The sequence below is a fragment of the Macaca mulatta genome, chromosome 15 (assembly GCF_049350105.2).
Source record: "Macaca mulatta isolate MMU2019108-1 chromosome 15, T2T-MMU8v2.0, whole genome shotgun sequence".
Lineage (NCBI taxonomy): Eukaryota > Metazoa > Chordata > Mammalia > Primates > Cercopithecidae > Macaca > Macaca mulatta.
The window spans coordinates 89,248,277-89,273,766 of record NC_133420.1 but is presented as its reverse complement, the minus strand read 5'-3'; the positions used below and the strand labels follow the sequence as shown (position 1 = coordinate 89,273,766).

Sequence of the window (25,490 nt, the reverse complement as noted above, 5' to 3'; positions counted from 1 at the left end):
GGCGTTTGTGGCTCACTTGGTACAGAAGACAGCAAAGGCATAAGGAATCACTTGGAAGCTACATGCGGCCTACCGACCTCAGAGTTCTGGAAAGGTGCAGCGAATGAATCGGACCGTCAAAAATAGTTTAGGGAAAGTATTTCGGGAAACAGGATTAAAGTGGATACAGGCCCTTCCTATGGTATTGTTTAAAATTAGATGCACTCCTTCTAAGAAAACAGGATACTGCCCTTATGAAATACTGTATCATAGGCCTTCTCCTATACTATGGGAGCTTCCAGGCACTCCCCAACAGTTAGGTGAAATTGAATTACAGCGACAGCTACAGGCTTTAGGAAAAATTACACAAACAATCTCAATTTGGGTAAATGAGAGGTGTCCCATCAGCTTATTCTCCCCAGTTCACCCTTTCTCTCCAGGTGATTGCGTGTGGATCAAGGACTGGAACGTAGTCCCTTTGCGGCCATGGTGGAAAGGACTTCAGACCATCATCCTGACCACCCCCACAGCTGTAAAGGTAGAAGGAATCCCAGCCTGGATCCACCACAGCCATGTGAAACTTGCAGCCGCTGAAACCTGGGAGGCAAAACCGAGCCCAGACAACCCCTGCAAAGTGACTCTGAGGAGGACGACAAGCCCTGCTCCAGTCACACCCGGAAGCTGACTGGTCTACACACAGCCGAAGCATGAGGAGAATCATCAGGAGACTCATTTTCCTTATAATTTGGGCTTGTATAGTAAAAACTCACATTGATTTTCCCAGCATGGAAGACTGCTCTTAATGTATACATCAGGTTACCAAGGTAGGGCATCAAGTTAAAACAATCTTTCTGTTCTATAGTTACTATGAATGTCTAGGAACTTCAAAAGGAACATGTTTATATAATGACACTCAGTACAGGGTATGTAGCCCAGGAAACGACTGACCAGATGTGTATTGTGACCCCTCTGAGCCTCCCATGTCCACAGATTTTGAAGTAAGATTAAGGACTGAAGATTGGTGGGGACTCAAAAATGATCCAAGTAAAGTGTTAGCCAGAACAGAAGAAAAAGGGGAGCCCAAACGCATAATCTTGAAATTTGATGCCTGTGCTGTCATTAATAGCAATAAGTTAGGAAGGGGATGTGGCTCTTTTAGTTGAGAAAAAGGCTGTATGACCAAAAATAAGTACATTTGTCATGAATTAGGACTGTGTGGAAATGAATGTGGATACTGGTCTTGTGTCATTTGGGCCACTTGGATAAAAAATGAAAAGGATCCAGTCCACCTTCGGAAAGGAAAAAATGCCCCTTCCTGTACTAAGGGACAATGCAACCCCTTACAGCTAGTAATAACAAATCCCCTTGATCCTCGCTGGAAAAAGGGGGAGTGTGTGACCTTAGGAATCGACGGGGCCGGACTGAATCCTCGAGTAAATACCTTTGTTTGAGGAGAAGTTTACAAATGCTCTCCTGAGCCAGTGTTTCAAACTTTTCTATGATGAACTAAATGTGCCAATACCAGAAATTCCAGGAAAAACAAGAAATGTGTTTTTGCAATTAGCCGAGCATGTAGCCCAGTCTCTCAATGTCACTTCATGTTATGTTTGTGGAGGAACTGTAATGGGAGATCAGTGGCCTGAGAATTAGTACCTACAGACCCAGTTCCTGATAAATTCCCTGCTCAAAAGAATCACCCTGATAATTTCTGGGTCCTACAAGCCTCAATTATTGGACAACATTGCATAGCTAGAGAAGGAAACTCACCCCATAGGATGACTTATTTGTCTGGGACAGAAACTGTATAATGGTACCACAAAAACAAAAACAGTCAGTTGGTGGAGTTCATATCAAACAGAGAGGAATCCATTTAGTAAATTCCCTAAGTTGCAAACCGTGTGGACCCACCCAGAGTCCCACCGGGACTGGACAGCCCCCACTGGATTATACTGGATAGGTGGGCATAGAGCTTATGCCACATTACCTGACCAGTGGGCAGGTAGTTGTGTTACTGGCACTATTAAACCATCTTTCTTCCTACTGCCCATAAAAACAGGCGAACTCCTCGGTTTCCCTGTCTATGCTCTTCCTGCGAAAAGATAAGCATAGCTATAGGAAATTGGAAAGATGATGAATGGCCCCCTGAGAGAATCATACACTATTATGGGCCTGCTACTTGAGCACAAGAGGGCTCGTGGGGATACCAGACTCCCATTTAAGTGATCAACTGAATCATATGGTTACAAGCTGTCTTAGAAATAATCACTAATAATACCGGCAGAACCTTGACTATTCTCGTCCGGCAAGAAACTCAGATGAGAAATCCTATCTATCAAAGTAGATTGGCTCTGGACTACTTGCTAGCAGCTGAAGGAGGGGTCTGTGGGAAAGTTAACCTTACTAATTGCTGTCTACACATAGATCATCAAGGGCAAGTGTCCAAGGTGGTTGTGTTACAGCTTGATTTTATACATTTAAGGGGGACAGGCAGACATCAGTCAATATCTGTAGGGTGTGCATAGGTTCAATCCAGAAAGGCAGGACAACTCAGAGCAGGGGTTTCCAGGTCATTGGTGGATTCAAAGATTTTTTCATTAGCAATTGGTTGAAAGAGTTAAGTAATTATCTATACACCTAGAAGCAATAGGAGTGTCTGGTTTAAGATAAGGAGTCGTGGAGACCAAGGTTCTCATTATGTAGATGAAGTCTGATAGGTGCCTACCCTTAGAGGCAACGGATTGTAAATATTTCTTGTTCAGATATTTAAAAGGTGCTAGACTGTCAGCTAGTCTCTTCAAGATCAGAAAAAGATCTGGAAAGGGAAGGGGATTCTCTATGGAATGAAAGTTTCTCCCACAAAGGACAGTTTTGCAGGGCCATTTCAAAATATGACAAAGTATATTTTGGGATAAAACATTTAAATTTCTTTCAGGGCCTGCAAAGCTCTCGTGTAATGCTATACTAGAGTCTGGTTGGAATTTGGTATATTTTTGCTACAGTCTGTTCTGTCAGTCTTAAGATCTCTGTTTTAATGGTAATGCTGGTCAGTTGTGCCTGAATTCCAAAGGGAAGAGAGCAAAATGAAGCAAATCCAATTCTCCCTTCCCATGATGGCCTGAATTAGTTTTTCAGGATTACTTTGAAATCCCCTTGGCCAAGAGGAGGGATCCATTCAGTTGGTTGAGAGGCTTGGAATTTTATTTTTGATTTATACATTTAATCTTTAGAACAATCTAATGGGTTGGTATTATTATCTTCATTTTAAGTTGAGAAATCAAATTTAGGAAATTAACTTACTTGTCCATGTTCACCCAACTAGAAATTGGAAAAGAAACTGCAATCCACATGACCTCAGGGCAAAGAGACTGAGTATAGATTTTAAATTATTTTAAAAGGTAATACATTTACATAGTAGTTTTCTAAAAATACATAAGCAAGATGTCTATAATTGTTCTAACACATTCGTTTATATAATTCCCTGTTTGCCTCTCAGATTTTCAGTAATGTCTGCATGTGTTAATTTTTTAATTAAATTAAATTTAATTTAATTTTTGGTGGAAAATGAGGGAGGGGATTGGTGAAAAATGAAGAAAATAAGGGAGGACTTGTTCAGGTATTGATTAGTTCCATAGGATGAGTTCCACACCTGGGTCAGTGTGGTATACCTTCAAGTGGCCATGCATAGCACTCAGGCAAGTTGTATACCCAACTCAGTTAATGGTGGCTGGATTTTCAAGCCAGAGGTAACCATTAGGTCCCAGCTTCTGCTCTTTCACACAAAGGCACATAAATGGAGACATTTTGAGAAATCAATGGAATAAAAAATTGAGGTTTAAAAACAATTTTATTTAGATCCTTATGGTTATGGGGAGACCAAAAGAATGCTATGAAACTTCTGCATTAAAACTAACTTAACACTAGTGACATTTTTCACATTCCCAATTATTACATATGTCCTTGCATTCAAACCAAGACAATAATTGTTCTAGTCAAAAGAAAAAAAATCTAGGTAACATTTTAAGTATTCTAGTTTTATCAGGAAAATTAGATCATAAAATAATTATGGACAAGAAGCCAATACCAAAGTATTTCATCTGGTTAGGACTTGATATACTGTAAATCCTACAAAGTTGTTTGTTTCATAAAAATAATAAATGAATACATAAATAATTGCTTTAAGAAGAAAGTCATTCTCCACAATGCCTTCACCACACCTTATACCTATAGAAGGCAATTATTTTAAAAAGAACATAATCACACAGATTAGACTATTTTTCTTGGATTGGAAGGTTCAGCAGAACCTTGACAGCGTTCCAAGTTGTTAACTTTTATTTCACATACTAAAAACTGAAGATCTGATCATTAGAAAAGCATTTAATTGTAAAATATGGGTTGGCTGGATTGAATTTAGTTAACTTATTTCCACTTTTCTTCTCCTTGGTAGTTAAGTCACTACATATCTAAAGAGATATCAAGAACTGGCATTTCCTAGAAATTTGGAACTTAAAAATTTAACAAAACAATTAAAAGAACTTATTCTAACTCATTTTTCACTTTTAGCTGTCTAATGCATAAATACCTTAAATTAGTTTTCATTGATTCCTCTACTTTAAGAAAAACCAAGGCACGATAATAAATAGACTAGCATCAAAACATAATGCCTTCACTGCTGATAAATACCCAGTGCAAGATTGGCTTAGATAATATTTGTGTTTTTGGTTTACTTAAAAATGGGTATATGCTTATTCCTCAAAAAATACACATTGTAACATGTTGAACTCTGGGCATTTGGGGATTTGAAATAGTAATTTATGATTACAAGTTTGAGAAGAATTTCAGAGTCGTTCAGTCTCTTAGTTTTCTATTAAAACATTAATTTGAATTTAGAGAAGCATTTCTTATGTCCTATCAGTCACCTCCTAAAATGGATTGTATTTAATCGGTAATCAGTACCCCTCTCCCCCCTCTTTTTGGCTGTAAGGATGCAGAGACAGTGGGGATAAACCTTCATGGAGTCCCTTCCATTGTGTCTGGCCGGTGGTATTGTTTTGGCCTTTTATGTTCCCAAAACTCACTTTTGTTTTGCTAATTAACATTTTATCACATTAAATCCTTCCTTTTCAATTACAAATATTGATATTGACAGGTAACCTGTAGGTGTAACTATCTGTGAAAAGTACAAACATATGTAAGAATTCCCTTCATCAAACGATTTTTCATATTTATTTAATTATTGAAAGTTGTTAAACATTGTTAAGAGGTCTACAAATGGAACATTGCAGGAATTTTGAAGAACTGTAAAAAAGTACCTCATAGAATATTAAAGGGATAATCATCTGTATGACCAAATTGAAATGAGGTTTTAATCACAAGATGAAGCGAGAGATAATAAAAAGGGGGTAGGGTTGATGGAAGATTCAGACAAGAAGAAAAAAAAAATTAATAAAAGAAAATGGAAAAGCAGATGAAAAAAAATCATGTTTTCTATTGTTCCTTTCAGTCCTATCACAGTTGCAACTTTTCACTTATGTGTGAGATGATTATTTAAAGTTTTAGGACCAGGCGCAGTGGCTCACGCCTGTAATCCCAGCACTTTGGGAGGCCGAGGCGGGCGGATCACAACGTCAGGAGATCGAGACCATCCTTGTAACACGGTGAAACCCCATCTCTACTAAGAATACAAAAAAATTATCTGGGCGTGGGGGTGGGCGCCTGTAGTCCCAGCTACTCAGGAGGCTGAGGCAGGAGAATGGCGTGAACCCGGGAAGCGGAGCTTGCAGTGAGCTGAGATCAGGCTACTGCACTCCAGCCTGGGTTACAGAGGGAGACTCTGGTCTCTCAAAAAAAATAATAACAATAATAATAAATAAATAAAATAAAGTTGTAGCAATTCCTATCTTCTCAAAAAAGTCATTCTCCACATCCTTTAACTGTACCTTGTAACCATAGAAGGCATTTATTTTTAAAAAGAAAATAATCACATAGATTAGATTACTATATTATAAGAGAGAAGTCTAGTAGACAAGACTGCTATAGGAAAATGTCAGCTTTTACTCACTATTTCATCACCGAAGCCTAGCACTGTTATTGGAACATGATAATTCCTCAGTGTAAGGTTTTAAACCTATCATAAGAACACCACAATGCTCAATATTTGGGTCATGTGTTAAACATAAAAAAAGGAAAACCCCAAGTGTGTTCTTGATAGAAAGATTTCCAAGGACCAAACTGCTTGCAAAGGTATTGAATCACATGTAATTGGGATAGCTGCTTGGAGGGTAAACTCCAAAGCACAAAATAACAGAAGACATACAACCCAGCAAACACAGTCAAATCAATGAGTATGAGATTAAATTATTACCTGGAAATGATCTATGTAATTTTCAAGATCATGACTAGACAAATAAAATACTTCAATATTTTATTAGTCATTTCCATGATCTGTTAGAAAAGCATATCCACTAGAGAATAGAATAAACACGGGAAATGAGAAGTGGCAAATAAATGATTTGAACTTACATAAATTCAAAGCCAGTATTATTTCTACCATGTTATGTTGTGAGTATACCGAGTATATCTAAAATAAGTCTTTATTGTCATAATTTTGTAAAAGAATAAAAGCCTTTAGAAGTTTTTCAGTGACTTTTTCAAGGCTACAGATGGACACTGGAGGAGACATCAGGTCCCTGACCTCTAGTAAGAGAATTTTACTGTGCTAATGCTGGCGAAAGACAATTATCAGAGAAATCAAAGAATAAAATTAAATTTGTATTAAAATTTAAATTTAATTAAATGAATATTCAATTTATACATAAATAATAAATCCTGATTTATGTTATTTGTGTATTTTTTAAATCCTTAAGACTATATAAGTACTCCTTATTTCCTCTTATAACAAGCCATACCAAAAGGACAGGAAAGAGAGATTCACCTCAGAATTTTTTACCAATTAATTTCAGAGGTAAAGTTAGTGTACAAAGCTGAAGATCATCTATTTCAGACAAGATGTAGCTGAAAAAAATTTTTTCAACACAGACAAGTAATTGATGGCAATTACTACTAGTATAATAAATTTTACAAAGACTCTAGTACACATGGATGAAATACTTCATTGAATTTTTAATAAAAATAGATGTAGGTATGTTGATAACTTCAGAATTGTTTTTCAAGGCACTATTTCAATGAAAGATGTATTCAACTTTTATATTTTAAATTTCTGCTAGCTGTTTCATATTTTGGTTCACATGATAATGTTCGAGAATTTGACATTTTTGGTTAATATGCAGAGTCATCTCATAGGTTTTTATGTTTGTTTCTTCCTTTGCATATAGCTCTCAAAATTTAGGTTTTGTACCTTTCTGCTTAATAGCATTGAATGAAACAGAAGACAAATCTGTAATTCTAAACATGTGTTATTTATTTTATTCCCTAGTTTAAAGTTTATCTCCAAGGTTATCAGAGTTTCTGAAGAAATAAATCTTCACATGTCAGCTTCCTATCATCCATTTTCAGTTGCCAACTAGAAAAATGGTATCTTAAAAGATTAGAGAGTCGTTTGCTTAAAGTTACATAACAATTCAGTCATGAATATAATACAAACCAATTTACTGACATCAATCAGTAATGATGATGAAATGTCCCTTAAAGCAGTAAAATAACATTTTTCTCACTTCACAGATGAGGAAACTAAGGCTCAGTGAGGCTAAGTAATTTGAGCTGCAATTCCCATTTAGGTAATTAGGTTGCAAAGCCCATATTCTTTCCACTTCTCCATTGTCTTCCAAGAAGGAATGTTACATTTACTTTTCACATTTTATTATGTAGACTGTTAATTGCATATATAAAAATCCAGTGACCATGAAGCATTCTAGGTGCATTTTGACTTTGAGAATTATTGCTGTATTCAAATGGTTGTTTTCTAACGACTTGGGAACATGAAAGCCAATTGTATTCAATCTAGAAATAAAGCATTTCATTACAAAATTATATTTTACTTACATGTCATTAACACTTTTAGTATATTTTACTTTATTGAAAAGACACAGCCTCAACAAGTCATAAATGACAAGAAGAAGCTGCCTTTACAGATGAGAAATGAAACATGAAATAAGAATAGAACAAGGAAAGGATAGAAACACTTTGATTTGAAACAAATACATATTTTTAATTATCCATTAAAATTACATGAGATAGACCTATTTTGGCATAAATCTCTATTGCAACAAAAGACTTTTGATATGACTGAGTGCATGGTTATTTCTATATTTAACTGTGTTTTTTTCTTCTATCCTTAAATTGAAGAGACTTGCTGCCCCACTTTATGGGGCATTTAAAAACTGCTTCAGTTAGCACTTCGCCTCACTGAATTGTCTGGGATTGAGTAATTAAAATGTCTTCAAGATACGGGATCTGTAAATGGTAATAGCCACATGGCATCCATTAGAGTAGTTCTATTATGGATAATCCAGTTGAAGTAATTTCTGTAGACAAGTGTCTTACTCACATGTGTGGAACTCTCACCACCTACCTGGGCAGCTTTTCTATAATTTACTTTTATGGTTTTCAGTTTCAATTGGATTTTATAGGCTTAACGGCTTGGGAAATGATTATGGGCAACAATAACTCAGAATTGACCTTTTCAGAGTTACCTGCTTTTTCATTGGTTTAACTAGCAATGCTGCTAATTGAATTTTTCAGCAACAAAAATATGTGCACTAACAGCTGCTGACTTACATTTTATAATTATTGTTATTACACTAGATAAATATTTAAGTAGTTAAGAAAATCACGGCGGCAGGACAAGATTATCCACAGTAGCACAAAGTCAATGTGTCTATGTGAAAATACTTTACACTCAAATTAATCATGCCGCTTTTGAAAGAAACCCTTTGGGAACAATTAAATATGAAATTGCAATCAACTGACAATTGAGCTCTGAGGCTGTATAGGACACAGTAGAAATATAAAGGCAGTTAGCTTTTTATAGGATACTGAAGAAGTAGAAGTCAATCCCAGACTCAACTTTAAAATGGGGATCACTGTGAGATTTAAATTGCGTAGTTGCAAAGCTTTTAACACAAAGCCAGGTACTTCTGATATATTATTCAAAGAAAAAGAATGAGAAGGAAGAGGAGTAGCAGAAAGAAGAGGAAGAGGTGGGGGAACCACAATAGCAGCCAGCAGCTGCCACCATTATCATAGTGTACTAAGAAATTTATTTCTCCTCTGGTAGGATCCAGAAACTAAGCAGGTTTTATAATGTAAGATACTACAAGGTCATTTTGAAACATTTCATTTCAGTATCACATTGAGAAGTACTGCTCTCCTGATCTTAAGACTTTGTACCGTGTGTCTCATAAACCTCTCTCTCTAATTACCAGTTGACTGACAACACACACTGTCTACAAGACAATACACTTGAATTGACTTCTCCTGAGGCAGGCAACAGGCTACAACCACTTTCAACGACCCCTACTGTCTTTGTCCCTCAGAACCTGGAAATATACTGGCTATCGATCTGAATTATATCATACGTAGTTGGTAAAGGCCTAATGTGATCTCCCTAAATATGTATACAATTTTGGGAGGTTTGCATATGTGCATTTCTTGTTTTCTCCATTTCAGCAAGTATTAGAAAAATGCTTGTTTTAAAAAATTTGCTAATGACATTGTTTTCTTTTAAAATACACTTGTTTATAGTAAACCATTTATAGTAGTGAGTTATAACTATTTGAATAAAGTAGCCATCCATGTGTCCAGGGAGATGAGATAGATGATAGAAGGATAGATAGATAGATAGATAGATAGATAGATAGATAGATAGATAGACAGATAGATAGAGGAAATTCTTTCTTATTTCAGTATGCCAAGAAATACAGATAAAATGATGGGGTCTGTAAATCATCAAAGCTAAAACCATGGGTGAAAGTTAGAGAAAGAACAGAGTATTTAGTCTCAAAACATGTCTCTATAGGGTACTTATTAATTATTAAAGGAAAATTGGAATTTTAAAGTGGAGAAATTTGGAGATTGTTTCCAGGTTTGTCTGTTAATTTCTAGCGAAAATAATGCTACTAGGAATACTACCAAAAATGACTCCTATGGTGTTTTTGTTTTGTTTTGTTTTGTTTTTTCACAGAATCTTGTTCTGTCACCCAGGCTGGAGTGCAGTGGCATGATGTTGGCTCACTGCGTCCTCGATCTCCTGGGCTCAAGCCATCTTCCCACCTTGGCCTCCAAAGTAGTAGGGACTACAGGCATGCACCATCATGTCTGGCTAATCTTTTGATTTTTTTGTAGAGACAGGGTCTCGCTATGTTTCCCAAGCTGGTCTCAAAATCCTGAGCTTAAGAGATCCTCCTGCTTTGGCCTCCCAAAGTGCTGGGATTACAGGAGGGAGCCATTATGCCCTCCTATTGTACATTTGTAAGCATTTCTTTAGGATAGTAATGAGAAGTTTGTGTCATGGTTGAAACACCTTTAGACTCACAAGAAAATACCAAATTGTTTTCCAAACTGTTCCAATCTACATTCTCACCAGTAATGTGAATAAAGTTCCCAATCATACATATGTTTACTAACAAGTAGTAATATGCCCAACGTTTTTAGTTTTGACAGTCTGGTGGCCATTGAATATTAATTACTGTGTTTATTTTTCATTTATCTTATTGATAGCATATTTTCATAAAGGTATAAGCTGTTAACTTGTAAAATTCCTGTTCATTTCTTTCTCCATTTATTTTATCTTTTTGTTTATCAATGTTCAGGAGTCCTTTTTGTCGGTTTTATTGTTTGTTAAGTTATATGTGTTGAATATATTTCATTTTTTTGGCTTTACTCATTTTCTTTATGGACTATAAAGATATTTTATAAAGAGTTCTTATTTTTATTGGTATAAAATTTATTAATCTTTTCCTTCACGGATTATACCTTATTTAAACAAAGCTTGTCTTAGAATCCTCCACGTCTTAATTATATAGATATTTTATTTTTCATGTTCCTCAAGTCTGGAAGCCTTTTTTCAGGTTTAAATCTTTAGTTCATTTAGACTGGATGGTGTGAAATATGCAGCCAATTTTAATTTTTCCATATGAAAAAATCAATTGTCTTAGTACATATATTAAATAATCCATCTGTTCTCTGCCAATCACATCTCTTTCTGGAATCTGTACTCTGTTCTACAATTATTTAAATTATTCTGGAATCTGTACTCTGTTCTACAATTATTTAAATTAATGACACATTTTCGTACTATATTTAATATTTTGATATTTGGGAGAATTAATTTTTCAAGAATGTCTTGATGAAATTTCTCCAATTGAATGCTCTCATGTACAATTGTAACCAACACTCAAATGAAGATCAAAAACATTTGAATATCCTCACTTAAAACAACACTCGAATGAAGTCCTAGAACAGCAGGGCTCCCCAGAGGCCTCCCCTATGGTACATTCTAGCACTTAGCTTCTACCCAAGTGGAGTTATTATTTTTAGTTTTAATAGCATAAGTTAGTTTTATTTATTGTCTTTTTCTGACTCTTTACTTTTGAATAGTAATTTAATTACTAGATTATTAGGTTATGAATTCCCCTCTCATCCACAAATACACAAAAATAAAGAACCAGGATTGGATGAGAAAGAGGAAGAATGTGAGGGAGGGAGGGGAAGAGCAGGAGAGAGAGAGGAGGAGTAGGAGGAAGTGGAGGAAGACAAAAGAAAAGGAAAGGAAAAAAAAATCTTGGAATTTAGAGTTTGGATTGGGATTTTTCCCCTTCTATCTCTTTTGTATATTCCAATAAATCAGAAACAAAAAGTCATCAGATACAGGCAGACTTTCTCAGTGTATCTGCCAGTTTCACAGTTTTCTTAAGTGTCTAATCTACGTCCCCTTATACATTTCATGTTTATCATGTGATATAAATAGAAGATAAAATGTTTATTTTTTAAGCTTTTAAAAATATTTATTCTCAAATATACAATTACTCTGCTAAAATGATTGATTTAAGAATTACATTTCTAGTAGACACATTTGTTAATATGCACAATAATTTAAGGGTATTTTTCTACAAAAATATTTATTTTTATACTAACTTTTGAAGTATTGAATCAGATCCCTTAAGGAAATACTATTTGTATGTAGTTAACCTGTAAGGCTAGCTTTATTCAAATATTTCTCAGTAAGGTTTTCTGAGGGGTAAGATTTAAATTAGAAACTAAAATATATAAATTAGAAACTAAAAAGAACTAAAAGAAGAGAAAATGTCAACTTCTGATACAGTCTATTTTGCACTTCAAATTTCTAATCTGTAGAATAAGAAAAATGATAGTGCTTTCTTAGTGGCATTGTGAGTTAATTCATATAAAGGTTAATGTATATAAATGGTTTATTACAATGTTTGGCACAATAATTTTACTCTTGTTATGTATAACTCAGTTTCAGATGTTGAAGAAACATTGAAGTTATTAATAATCTTACTTTTGTCATTTGAAGAAGTTAAATATTTATTATTAATAAGAATACTATCTTCTACTTTGAAACAGGAACCATTTTATGATCAAACAGTATTTTTAAAAGTTACTATTTATTTGGACATTGTTTTTTCTGTGCTTAAAATGAACCAACAATTTGGCATGACACAATACTATACCCTAGTTTAGATGCATATCAATACAATATTGTTTTCTTTTTCTTTTCTTTTCTTTTTTTTTTTTGAGATGGAGTCTTGCTCTGTCGCCAGATTGGAGTGCAGTGGCGCGATCTCAGCTCACTGCAGCCTCCGCCTCTTGGGTTCAAGCGATTCTCCTGCCTCAGCCTCCCGAGTAGCTGTGACTACAGGTGTGCCACCACCACGCCCAGCTAATTTTTGTATTTTTAGTAGAGAGGGGGTTTCACCATGTTGGCCAGGATGTTCTCGATATCTTGACTTCATGATCCGTTTTCACATTTATTATGCCACTAGAATATTCTTAGAAATACATGCTAGTCACTTAATATTAATGTGACTGGAAAATCCTATAATTCTTATCATCCCTGGCCACTTATGAATCCCTTTCTTTATCTGAAAACTATTACTCATCCTCTGTATGGCAAGCATTACCTTCTCTGTCAAGATTTGCTAGACTTATACCCACCAGTATGGTTGTTCTAAACTATGTAAAAACACAATTGTATAGATCCCCTACATTAAACATTTCTGGTTGCTCATCAACAGTCAACCCACTCCCACATACACACACTTGCATTCCCTTCTAATAGATCTGCCTTCCATTATAGAATATGAAAATGAGAGATGCTTTATCTTGTAATGCTGCTTTCCAAATGTGGTCAGTGGCACTTAAGAGAGCCTGCCTGGACATTTCTGAAGAAGGTGTTCAGGCGTGAGAAAATCAATGCCTTTGTAGCAGTCATCTTGCAGTCACCTCGTGACTGTGGGTAAATAAACCCAAGAACAGAAATCCGAGGAAAGCAGAGTTACATACAAGAAGGAATTTTCCTGAATCTTCCATGACGTGTGTCTCAGGAATAACCAAACCTGGAAATTTGAACTTCCTTGTTTGTTATGCTTGATGATAAACCTCTCTAGCATAAGGCAGTTTGGGTCTCATATCTCTTATTATTTCTGATACACTGCTCTCATACATACCATTCTAATTTATTGGCACACACAGTAAGCAATGAATAAATGTTTGTTGAATGAAAGCAATAGAGAATCACTTTCCCTTTTCATATTCAAATGCTGCCTAACAAGATTATTAGTATTAGGTTGATGCAAAAGTAATCACCGTTTTTGCCATTGAAAGTAATGGCATTACATTTCAGCAAATAACTGGAAAGAAAATAAGGCCACAAGGCACTTGTAGTGCACAGAATAAAAAACAACCTACACAATTTTTACACAGTGGGTATTCCATTCTAAAATATAGGAAAAAAACATTAAATTAATTTATCGTGGTTTATGTAGATTGGGTAGCAGTTAAGATTTACATTGACTAAGTTTTATTTGAGCCACTAGAATGAATAAAATGCTATAAAGGAGAGCCAAAACACTGAATTCACATTTTAAAAATGATTTCTTCCATTAATTGTTTTCCTGTTCTCAATAATTCAACATTATAGAGCAGATAGCCCATTGAATTATATGGTTGTAATTAGGTTGTTCCTTTAGCATGTTTTATGCCTCAGTATTTTTAGGCTTCCAAAAACGTCTTATATGGGCTTTATATAAAGCTGTCTTTAAATGGAATTGTATTTTGCCTCAGAAAATATTGTACTAGAAGCATATATTCTTTGTCCAAGTGTTAAAACTAAAATAATATTTTACCTATTTTTATATATATATACTACAAAATCTCAAATGAAAGATTTTTGACACATTGATTATAAGCAAAACTTATTTAGATTTCTGTAAATCATTAAATATATGTTTTTATGTATATATGTATATATACATAAATGTATCACTGTTATGACTAACTAAATTAGAATTAATCATTTTAAGTGTATGGCCAATCATTATAAATTAACAGACAACAATTTATCTTCAAACTTTTCTAAAAATGGAGAATTCAGGGCTTCCTTTGAGAAAGGAACCTGGTCCTCTCCAGCCATGCCACAGATGTGTGTGCCCAAATAATGGGGTATTATAAACTGAAAAGCAAGGACTCCTGTCCATCCTTTTGTGAAAACAAAAATCAATTCTGCACATAATTTCTTCTATGCACTCAGAAAGTAAAATTCTACATCTTTTCTTTACCTAAAGTTAACTTCTGTGTTTGTACCATCAAATATTTCACAAATCTTTATATTCGCTTCTGTTTTTTTCTTTTATTTTCTCCACATGATCATGATCTCTCATGCATTTTATTTGTCAGACCTCAAATGGAACATTTTTTTTTCTAATCAAGTATGAGAGTTTATTAGAGAATTATGAGAAATTTGTATTCTTATTCTTAATTTTTATGTGCTAAATTTACTTTCTTATTAGCCTCTGACATTCGATTATATATGGAATTGCAATTTAGGGCCTAAGTAAAAATGCTACAGTGTTGAGTCAAAAAAAAAAAAAAAAAGCTTTGGAAAAAAAAACCCTTCATTTAATAAAGGTAAAACATTCTTCACAATCATGATAGATATGCCAGTGTTTGTTCTGAAAAATACTGCTTTGGTCTTATGCTTCAAAATGACTTCAGTGGTTTGCAATATAATGATTATGAATTACTTCAAATACATATTTTTCACAATGACAGCTTTAATTGATATGCTCTAATTATTTTGGATTTAACTAAATAGCTTATTATTTCCAATCATGAGTACTTTCTATTTGTTATATTAACACAATATATTTTCAATCATTTTTAGATATATTTCCAAATGTCATGTGAAAGTAGTATTTGCTTTGTCAGTGTCATAAGAGGTATTTCATGTGAGATAACAAATGTTTTAGTACTGCATAATTTAATGATGATAAGCATTTTTATCATTGTCAGTCACAGTATTAGTATTTTATTTAAGTAATGCATTTAATTTATTCTAGAGTAAGTTTATACACTATTATATAAATAGAGACTTATAAATTCTAGCTGCTTCTGAACCAGGAAGGCAGTAAGGCAGTTTTCCCCTGAAAAGAATTTTTATTTGTTGTTTATTTTGTTTTATTGCTCAGTGTGAATGCCTGGTGTCTTGAGAAAATGGAAGCTCTTATTATATAAGTCTTTTGTGACAGACTCAACACTTTTATAGTAATTGTATAATTAACTCTCATAATGTGATACTTTAAGGAAAAAGATGACATGCTGTGTTATATTCAGCAACGTAGTCAGATGTCCTAATTCACTAGTCTCAAGTGTTTCATTTCTGAACTGCTTACACATTTCCAGTTTTGTCCAAATCCTTCAAGAAATTTAATGATCATTAAGCAATTTTGCCTGAGAATGATAATTATAAAAATATGTGTAGATGTACATAACCATAATACAAACCATTTGACAGTTAGATTTGAGCTGGTTTTACCAGATCTTGCCAACTTTCATCATAGGAGAATGCACATTTCTTTCAGAATCTCTTGGTGCATATAAAAGAGATTTAGAATGGGTGTTTGGCTGAGCACATTTCAAATACAATGTAAATTTTAGATACATCTGAGAAACTTTAAAAAAAATTTAGATAACCTTTAAATCCCTCACTCACTTTTAGGAAGTAAGAAATTAGATGATATTTGAAGATTATTTCCTTGGAGAGAGCTGTGCTGCCCCCACTGACTTTAAAAACATTTGAGGTGTAACCTATTCATCCCAAGTCAAGATAGAAAGACTCCAAGGAAACCATGTGGATGATTAAATTAAACACCTATGCTACAGTTCACAGAACATTTCAACCTCACCACTTGAGAAATAGAAAGGGTAAGAAAAGATCCTAACAAAAGGAAGCCCAGGCAGGCATGAACAGATCTCAAGAAAGAGAAACTAGAGATTAACTCAGGATACTTCAGGGCCAAGGAAGGGTTAAGCAATGGATCTCAGTAGAGTTCACCACTTGCATAACCAATGCTGCTCTAATGTGTCTCTTGCAATTGATGGTGTCTCTGGAGAAACCACAAATGTACTGATAAGAAAGTGCCAGCTTTAAATAATAACCAGTCCAAGCCAATGCCCGTTAACTAAAAATTTGGCTGTTCCTCACACATTTCTCTCACCATGTCCCAAAGCCAAACATTCTGAAACTGCCTTTGGCTAGCTGGAGGAAGAGAAATAGTACAAAGATTGAACAAGGAGATGGAAGGAAGCTGATGACCTCATCTTTCTTAGACTACTAGCCTACAAATGGCACAAACTTGGCCAAGAAGAGAGGTCTCAGCATTAAATAACCATGGGACTGGACATAAACTGACATTGTTTAAAAGATCTGAAATGATTGTGAACATATTTTTTAGCATCTAAAAATTACTGGAAAAGTCAAATGACCTGCCTAAGTTTCTCAAGAGTCATGGAAAAAAACTGTTTTAATAGAGTGAATTAAAAAAGACAAAGATAGACAAAAAATCATTTTGTTTATCTTAGCCCACAATCTGTGCTCATCCGGAGCAGTCACAGTACAGTTACAGTAATAAACCTGCCATCACAAGGGGGCACTGTTTTCTCAGTGGAGGAGCACTGTCAGTAATTGCATACAGCAAAATCTGAACCTCCCCACGATTTCAGTGTAGTTTTTACAATAGACAATATTATGTATCATGACTTTGACACAACTATCACGGTGGGGACTGGATTCCATGTACATTATACATTTACAAGAATTATTTCCTCAGAAAAAGGAAGTTGTGGTCTCACAAGCAAGTAAGACACTTGGTTTAGCGAGTGTCTTAAAAAAAAAAAAAAAAGACATGAGAAGGATATGAAATTGCAACACACCACAAAACCTACAGTGCTTCTCAGGTGACAGAGAAATAGCTCCAATCGATTTTAACATCCCATTAAAGCCAGCCAGCAAACCAGAGAATGTATTGTCTGCAATAATAAAGAATTTCTCTAGAGACTTGGCCTTGGTAAAATAAATAAAAAGGGGTAATTCTTTCTATTAATTCAGTTCACTCTGGCCATTGATAGGAATTAGAGTCAGATTCCTGAAAATCTTACACTTGGGGGGAAATGTCTACTATAAATAAATAGAAAGTGAAATACAATGTGAATGATTATATTATGTCATATATCTGTAGGTAACCAAAATTTCTTCTTCCAGTAATTAAAATATATGTTTAGTGAATGAATGGGGACTTTTCATCATGTTGTTAAAAATAGTTGTTTGAGATAAAAGCACAGGCATTAAAGCTGGGGGGAAAGAGAGGCAGATAGAATTTGACCTTTTCCAAACTGTCAGGGAAATAAAGATTCTGTAGTTCGCAAACATGGCTCACCATCATGGAGAGACACATAGGTACCTCCTTCCAACAGTATTTTGGCTGTGCTAAGTTTCTATACAAAAGTACCAAAACACAATTAATATTTGGTCAGGTGTAAGCATGTCACATGTATTATAAAATATAAAAGGATAAGAGAAGAACATACATGTTCAGATAATATATGTGGAAGCATTTGTTATAATAATATATGGCACATAAGGTGATTCTCGCTGACACTGTCTATTGAAAAATTTTGAACATTGAACTTACCACGGTTATGGCAAAAATATATTTTTTCTAAAAATATTTATGTAAATACATATGCACATATATGTAATAGAAACTGCTAAAGTATTAATGAAATAAAATAATAGAGATTGAAGTTTCCAGTAAAAGGCATTGAACTAAATGGTGAAATATGAGAGCATTACCTCTTACTTTGATATGAATTGCCTTTTTCTCCTTTAGATGAGGGTGATTATTTTGTTTTTCCTAATGGATTTTGTTTCCACTGATGAATTTTAAACATGACTTACAAATATATTGGATTACACTTTTCTTATTCCTATAATATTTCCCACCTGTCCATTGATGGGTAATATGGTTTGACTTTGTCCCCACCCAAATCTCATCTTGAATTTCCATGTGTTGTGGGAGGGATCTGGTGGGAGGTAATCATGAGGGTGGGTCTTTCTCGTGCTGTTCTTATGATAGTGAATAAGTCTCACAAGATCTGATGGTTTTTAAAAAATGAAGTCTCACTGCACAAGCTCTCTTCTCTTGTCTGCTGCCATGTGAGACATGCCTTTCACCTTCTGCCATGATTGTGAGGCCTCCCCAGCCATGTGGAACTGTAAGTCCGTTAAACCTCCTTTTTATTTTAAATTGCTCAGTCTTGGGTATGTCTTTATCAGCAGTGTGAAAACAGACTGATAGAGTAAACTGGTATCAGTAGAGTGGCGTGCTGCTGAAAAGATACCTAAAAATTTGTGGAATTGACTTTAGAACTGTGTAACAGGCAGAGGTTGCAACAGTTTGGAGGGCTCAGAAGAAGACAAGAAAATGTAGGAAAGTTTGAAATTCCCTAGAGACTTGTTGAATGGCTTTTACCAAAATGCTGATAATGATATGGACAATGAAATCCAGGCTGAGGGGGTCTCAGATGGAGATGAGGAACTTGTTGGGAACTGTAGCAAAAGTGATTCTTGCTATTTCTTACCAAAGAGACTGGTGGCATTCTGGTCATGCCTTAGAAATTTGTGAAACTTTGAACTTGAGGGAGATGATTTAGGATATCTGGTGGAAGAAATTTCTAAGCAGTAAAGTATTCAAGAGGTGACTTGGGTGCTGTTAAAGGCATTCAATTTTATAAGGAAAACAGAATATAAAAGAAAATCCCATTTTCTGTGGAGAAATTAAAGCTGGTTGCAGAAATTTGCATAAGTAACAAGGATTCAAATTCTAATCACCAGGACAATGAGAAAAATGTCTCCAGGGCATGTCAGAGGTCTTCACGGCAACCTCTGCCATCACAGACCCAGAGGCCTCGGAGGAAAAAGTGGTTTTTGTGGGTGGGGCCCAGGTTCCTTGGGCTGTGTGCAGCCTAGGGACTTGATGCCCTGTGTCCCAGCTGCTCCAGCTCTGGCTGAAAGGGGCCAATATAGAGCTCGGGCCATGGCTTCAGAGGGTGCAAGCCCCAAGTCTTGGCAGCTTCCATGTGGTGTTGAGCCTGTGACTACACAAAAGTCAAGAATTGGAGTTAGGGAACCTCTGCCCAGATTTCAAGTGTATGGAAACGCCTGGAAGTCCAGGAAGAGGTTTGCTGCAGGGGTGGGTTGCTCATGGAGAACCTCTGCTAGGGCAGTGTGGAAGGGAAATGTGGGGTTGGATCCTCCACAGAGAGCTCCCACTGGGGTGCTGCCTAGTGGAGCTGTGAGAAGAGAGCCACCATCCTCCAGACCCCAGAATGGTAGATCCACTGACAGCTTATATCATGCGCTTGGAAAAGCCACAGACACTGAATGCCAGCCTGTGAAAGCAGCTGGAAGGGAGGCTGTACCCTGCAAAGCCACAGGGGCAGAGCAGCCCAAGACCATGGGAACCCATCTTTTCCATCAGCATGACCAGGATGTGAGGCATGGAGTCAAAGGAGATCATTTTGGAGCTTTAAGATTTGACCGCCCTGGTGACCTTTGAATTTCCACGGGGTCCGTAGGCCCTTTGTTTTGGTCAATGTCTCCCATTTGGAATGGCTGTATTGCCCCAATGCCTGTATCCCTATTGTATCTAGGAAGTAACTAATTTGCTTTTGATTTTACAGGCTCATAGGTGGAAGGGACTTGCCTTGTCTCAGATGAAACTTTGGACTGTGGACTTCTGAGTTAATACTGAAATGAATTAAGACTTTGGGGTACTGTTAGGGAGACATGATTGGTTTTGAAATATGAGAACATAACATTTAGGAGGGGCCAGGGATAGAAAAATATGGTTTGGCTGTGTCCCCATCCAAATTTCATCTTGAATTTCCATGTGTTGTGGGAGGGCAAAGGTGGGAGGTAATTAATCATGGGGGCAGGTCTTTTCTGTGCTGTTCTCCTGATAGTAAATAAGTCTCACAAGATCTGATGGTTTTTAAAAAACTGGAATTTCCCTGCAAAAGCTTTCTTATCCTGTCTGCCGCCCTGTGAGATGTGCTTCTCACTTTCCACCATGATTGTGAGACCTCCCCAGACATGTGGAACTGTAAGTCTCTTAAACCTCTTTCTTTTGTAAATTGCTCCAGTCTCAGGTATGTCTTTATCAGAAGCATGAAAATGGACTAACACAATGGCTTTGACAAGATTTTGTGAGTAAAATGTTAAGATAGGTGAGAAGGTGAGAAAGGAGTCAAATATATTTCTAGGTTTCTTTTGGGGAAACTGGGTAGATGACCCTTTAACAGAAATGGGAAAACAAAAGAAAGGGGTTTGTGGGAAAATATTGGGAAAATATTATGAACTCAATTTTCACATATTGTAAGGTAAGAAGCTAGTGTGCTGTCAAATAGATATGTTGATTTGTTTATCAAAAATGAGGCCTTAGGGGTACATATTGATTTGAGTGTCACGAAATAGAAATGACCCTTGAAGCTACAAGGGTAGATGAGTTCTATCATGAAAGCTATAGACTGAAAAGAGAAGAAACATGAGTGACTAGACTAATGTTAACCCCTAGGAGGGATACCTGGGAGAAGGGAAGGCTCACGGGAATAAGAAGGGTCAAATATATGAGGGGCCTGGTGATGGGTGAGAAAAGGACTGGAGTCCACATGGAGAATCTATCCAATAGAAAAATTACAGTTGAGAAAATCTTGGTTTTGATCAATGGGGCCTTGTGTCCTGAGCACTGCCCATGGATTATTTAGCGAAGATACAAACCAAGTAATTTGTCATACTCACATTCCGCTTCATCTTCACCTTCGGACTCTATGGTTTGTCATTTTATTCATAAGCAACCTTGAACTTTGAGTACAAAGCTGCTTAAATCTTCATTGTGTTCTGGGAAAGTAGCAAACTAACTTTTCCCTATTTAAGTGTTTGGTAGATAGTAGATAACACAGATATCTTTGTGAAGTGAAAGACTACTCAGAAAAAAACCAATACAAAATGAGAGACCAAAACTGATTAATCTATCTGTCCTTGTCTTTCTATAGAGGAAAAATATGGACAAATTGCAGGGTCCAAGTATAGAGAACATAGTGCCAGGTAGTAATTTTTTTAAGACAAGCTAAATAATATGGACTATGACTTGGTTAGGCAGAAATTGATCCCCAAAATATAGTTGAATTTAAGTGAATTATCTAACAGCTGAGTGTCCTGTGAAAAATGCCATAATCAATATTTTGCTGGTTAATACTGAGTGTCAGTGCGATTGAATTGAAGGATGCAAGTATTGATCCTGGTTGTGTCTGTGTGGGTGTTGCCAAAGGAGATTAACATTTGAGTCAGTGGGCTGGGGAAGGCAGACCCACCCTTAATCTGGTGGGCACCATCTAATCAGCTGCCAGTGAATATAAAGCAGGCCGAAAAATCTGAAAAGGCAAGACGGTCCTAGCCTCACAGCCTACATCTTTCTCCAGTGACGGATGCTTCCTGCCCTGGAACATTGGACTCTAAGTTCTTCAGTTTTGAGACTCGGACTGGCTCTCCTCCTCCTCAAACTTGCAGACAGCCTATTGTGGAATACTTAAAAAACTCCATATACATATATATATCCTATTAGTTCTGTCCCTAATACAAATACGTCATTAAGGATTCACCGAGTTGTGCCAGCAGAGCCTATTTTTCTTTTTTTATAGAGTTTACTACATTCATAGATCAAAGGAATGATGTAGACACAATATATATCTGTTTTTCAGAAAGGTGTGCACATTTTTTGAAGACAAGAGATGGTGAATTGATTTCTGGATAACAGAACATTTAAAAGGATTTTGAATTGTTTCAGCATTATTAGGTTTTCAATGAGAAGTCTCAAATAAGTGGAATCAGGAATTAGGAATGTTTTCATATTAAAGATTTGATGAAAGCTGGCTAGCTGGAATGTCTTGAATTTGTCACTTAACATCCTACCTGCCTGGTTTTCGATTTGAACTGAAGGTTGATTAAATGTAAGCTACTATTGGAAGGAGTAGGAATGGGAACATCTAGATTAATACTCAACAAAGGATGTTATCTGATACACTGAAAAACAACTATTTTATAGAATTGGTGGTTCACACATGCAGAAACAACTTGGGTTAAATGGTTTCTTACTATAGCCATTTAATTTTCCTCTTTTCTCCTCATAGTATAACATCTGGTAGCCCAAAACTAAAGACATTACTAAGAAAAAAATTAGTAAGCTTATCCATGACTAAGGGATTCTACAATACAGTGATCATAAATGATGTGTGTCAACAGATGGCAACTTGCCAAAGTATCTTTGGAGCTATTCTATGGGACACAAGTTATCCTTCCCTATTATTTGGCACTTTGATTCTCTATATAACTACCTTCCTGAAATTCTTTCACTCCCTAGACTTTCCAGAATAGGAATATTCAAATAAGATCACTAGGGACTCTTCTAAGTCTCCTCAAACTCTTGCTATAGTGAATTTTTTCCACATCAGCCACATGTACAAGCTTATTTGTATGTATAAATGTAAAAACACACTTGCTACCTTGCAACATGCAATATATCTGTTCAATCTAATGCTTAGAATTAGTGTTTTTGAAGAGTCCTTGAGTATCAAATAGAACTTCTGGAAGTAGATAAAAATCAGGAAAAGCAGGGGATTTTTAGGATTGAGATTCCCAAAATCTTATTCTAATTAATTTCTATACATGACTTTGTTGTTATATCTTTCTACATTTCAACTGTATGCAGTTTATATTTTTTACTACTATAAAGATAGTAGTAAATTTACATGATTTTATAGCAATGTATATGAACTTGGGTGCAGATTGAGCATTTGTAACTAATGAGGTATTCCACCCAAACCTCCACTAATCAGAAAGTGAGGGCATGAGAAGTGCTGCTGAGTCTGTAGTTTACATGAACTGGGGAAGTTGAAATTAACTAATGGTGACCTGGATGTGATAAATATTTTAAGGAGCATGTAAGTGTGTGTGTGTGTGTGTGAGTGTGTTTCTGTATGTGTACCTGTAAATGAGGGAGGGAGGGAGAGAGAGACAGAGAGAGACAGAGAGAGAGAGAGAGAGAGAGAGAGAGCGAGAGAGCGATGGCAAATTGGGAGGAGTGTTGCTCAGAAACATGATACCAAGAAATACTAATGCTATATACTGGTAAGAGAGAAACAATGCATCGAAACATAATGGTTACATATTTGACTTTATGGCATAAAATTTATATATAATAAGTATAGTGTATTAGCTTTTTAAAAATCATAGCTTCAGATCTCTTCGTGGATCCTCACTCAACTATTGCTTGTGAGCCAAGGTGTAAATATATATAATATTCTAAAAATTAGCTGTAAGTAATACTAGCACAATTTTAAAATTAAAAAATATTACTTTCCATTCCAGCACATAATTTTCATTTTATATCTATGAGTTTTAATAGCACTCCTATTACTAGAGTAATGAGAAGGAAAAGTGAAATCATATTATACGTTTTTTCAAAAAAGAATTATTCTATAATTAGCCAAGCAATGATGTTGATATCTTTTGAGTCATGCTAGTTGTACATTAAAACCAAGTCAAAGACTGTATTATATTGAGCATTAAAGAGAAAAATTAGAATGAGTGAGACTTACCAGTGTACAGCCTCCCCCCACAAGATGATTTTATGGCTGGAGGATGAAAAGTATCAAACTCCTCAAGATTTCCCTGGAAGGAAAAGTGAGAGATAGCTTTAATTCACATTTTCTGGCAGTTGTATTATGTCACATTTAAGTCAGTTGTTCAGATAAAAAAGGAGAACAGTAAAAACTACCTTAGAGATAAATGAAGTTAACAAATTAATGCTAAGAAATGATATCCTAAAATGAGAGTCTATATTATTTCCTTGATGTAAAGTATTGTAGCCAATAATATTTAAAGAATATACAGAATCTTTTGGAAGAATCAATATCATTAAAATGGCTATACTGCCCAAAGCAATCTACAGATTAAATGCTGTTCCTATTTCACTACTACTGTCATTCTTCACAGAATAAGAAAAAACTATTCTAAAATTCATATGGAAAAAAAAATTTGCTCTGATATAAAAGCTCATGCTGTAGGATGTTAATTTGTTGACTAACTACAAACCCACTTTTTTAAAATGGCAAACGATTGTCTTCAATTCACAAATAAAGCTAAAACTAAATTTATCTGCAATTCTATCTTTCTTACAATAACCTCTAATTATTTAACCACTATTCCTTTCACTAAATCATTTCTTCCACATAAATTCTTGCCTTTTACTCTTTCTTCTTCTCACATTCTGTCTCAGCTCCTGGTTCTACTTTTTTTTTTTTTTTTTAAGAACTTTTAAGTTCAGGGGTACATGTGTGCAGGTTTGTTACATAGGGAAACATATGTGTCACAGGCGTTTGTTGTGCAGATTATTTCATCACCAGGGTATTAAGCCTAATATCCATTAGTTACTTTTCCTGATCCTCTCCCTCCTCTCAACCTCCCCCCTCCAATAGGCCCCAGTGTATGTTATTACCATCTGTGTGTCATGTGTTCTCATCATTAAGCTCCCACTTATAAGTGAGAAAATGTAGTATTTGGCTTTCTGTTCCTTTAGTTTTCTAAGGATAATGGTCTCTGGCTCCATCCAAGTCCCTGCACAGGACATGATTTTGTTCTTTTTTTATGGCTGCATAGTATTCCATATATATATGTAGCACATTTTCTTTATGCAGTCTATTATTGATGGTCATTTAGGTTGATTACATGTCTTTGCTGTTGTGAATAGTGCTGCAATGAACATACACGTGCATATGTCTTTATAATAGAACAATTCATATTTCTTTGAGTATATAGTAATAGGATTGCTAGTAATAGGATTGTTGGATCGATATTATTTTTGTCTTAAGGTCTTTGAGTAGTCTCCACACTGTCTTCCACTGTGGTTGAACTAATTTACACT

The 25,490-nt window shown here is 35.5% G+C and overlaps 1 long non-coding RNA gene across 2 annotated transcripts in view; it reads right to left on the bottom strand.

Moving 5' to 3' along the window:
* The window catches only part of LOC144334859 (uncharacterized), a 1,627,235-nt gene that overhangs the window by 1,024,084 nt on the left and 577,661 nt on the right, over positions 1-25,490 (bottom strand). For both annotated transcript variants that reach the window (XR_013405115.1, XR_013405114.1), the window contains exon 3: positions 24,166-24,238. This is a non-coding gene — a long non-coding RNA (uncharacterized LOC144334859). The remainder of the gene's footprint in view (positions 1-24,165; positions 24,239-25,490) is intronic.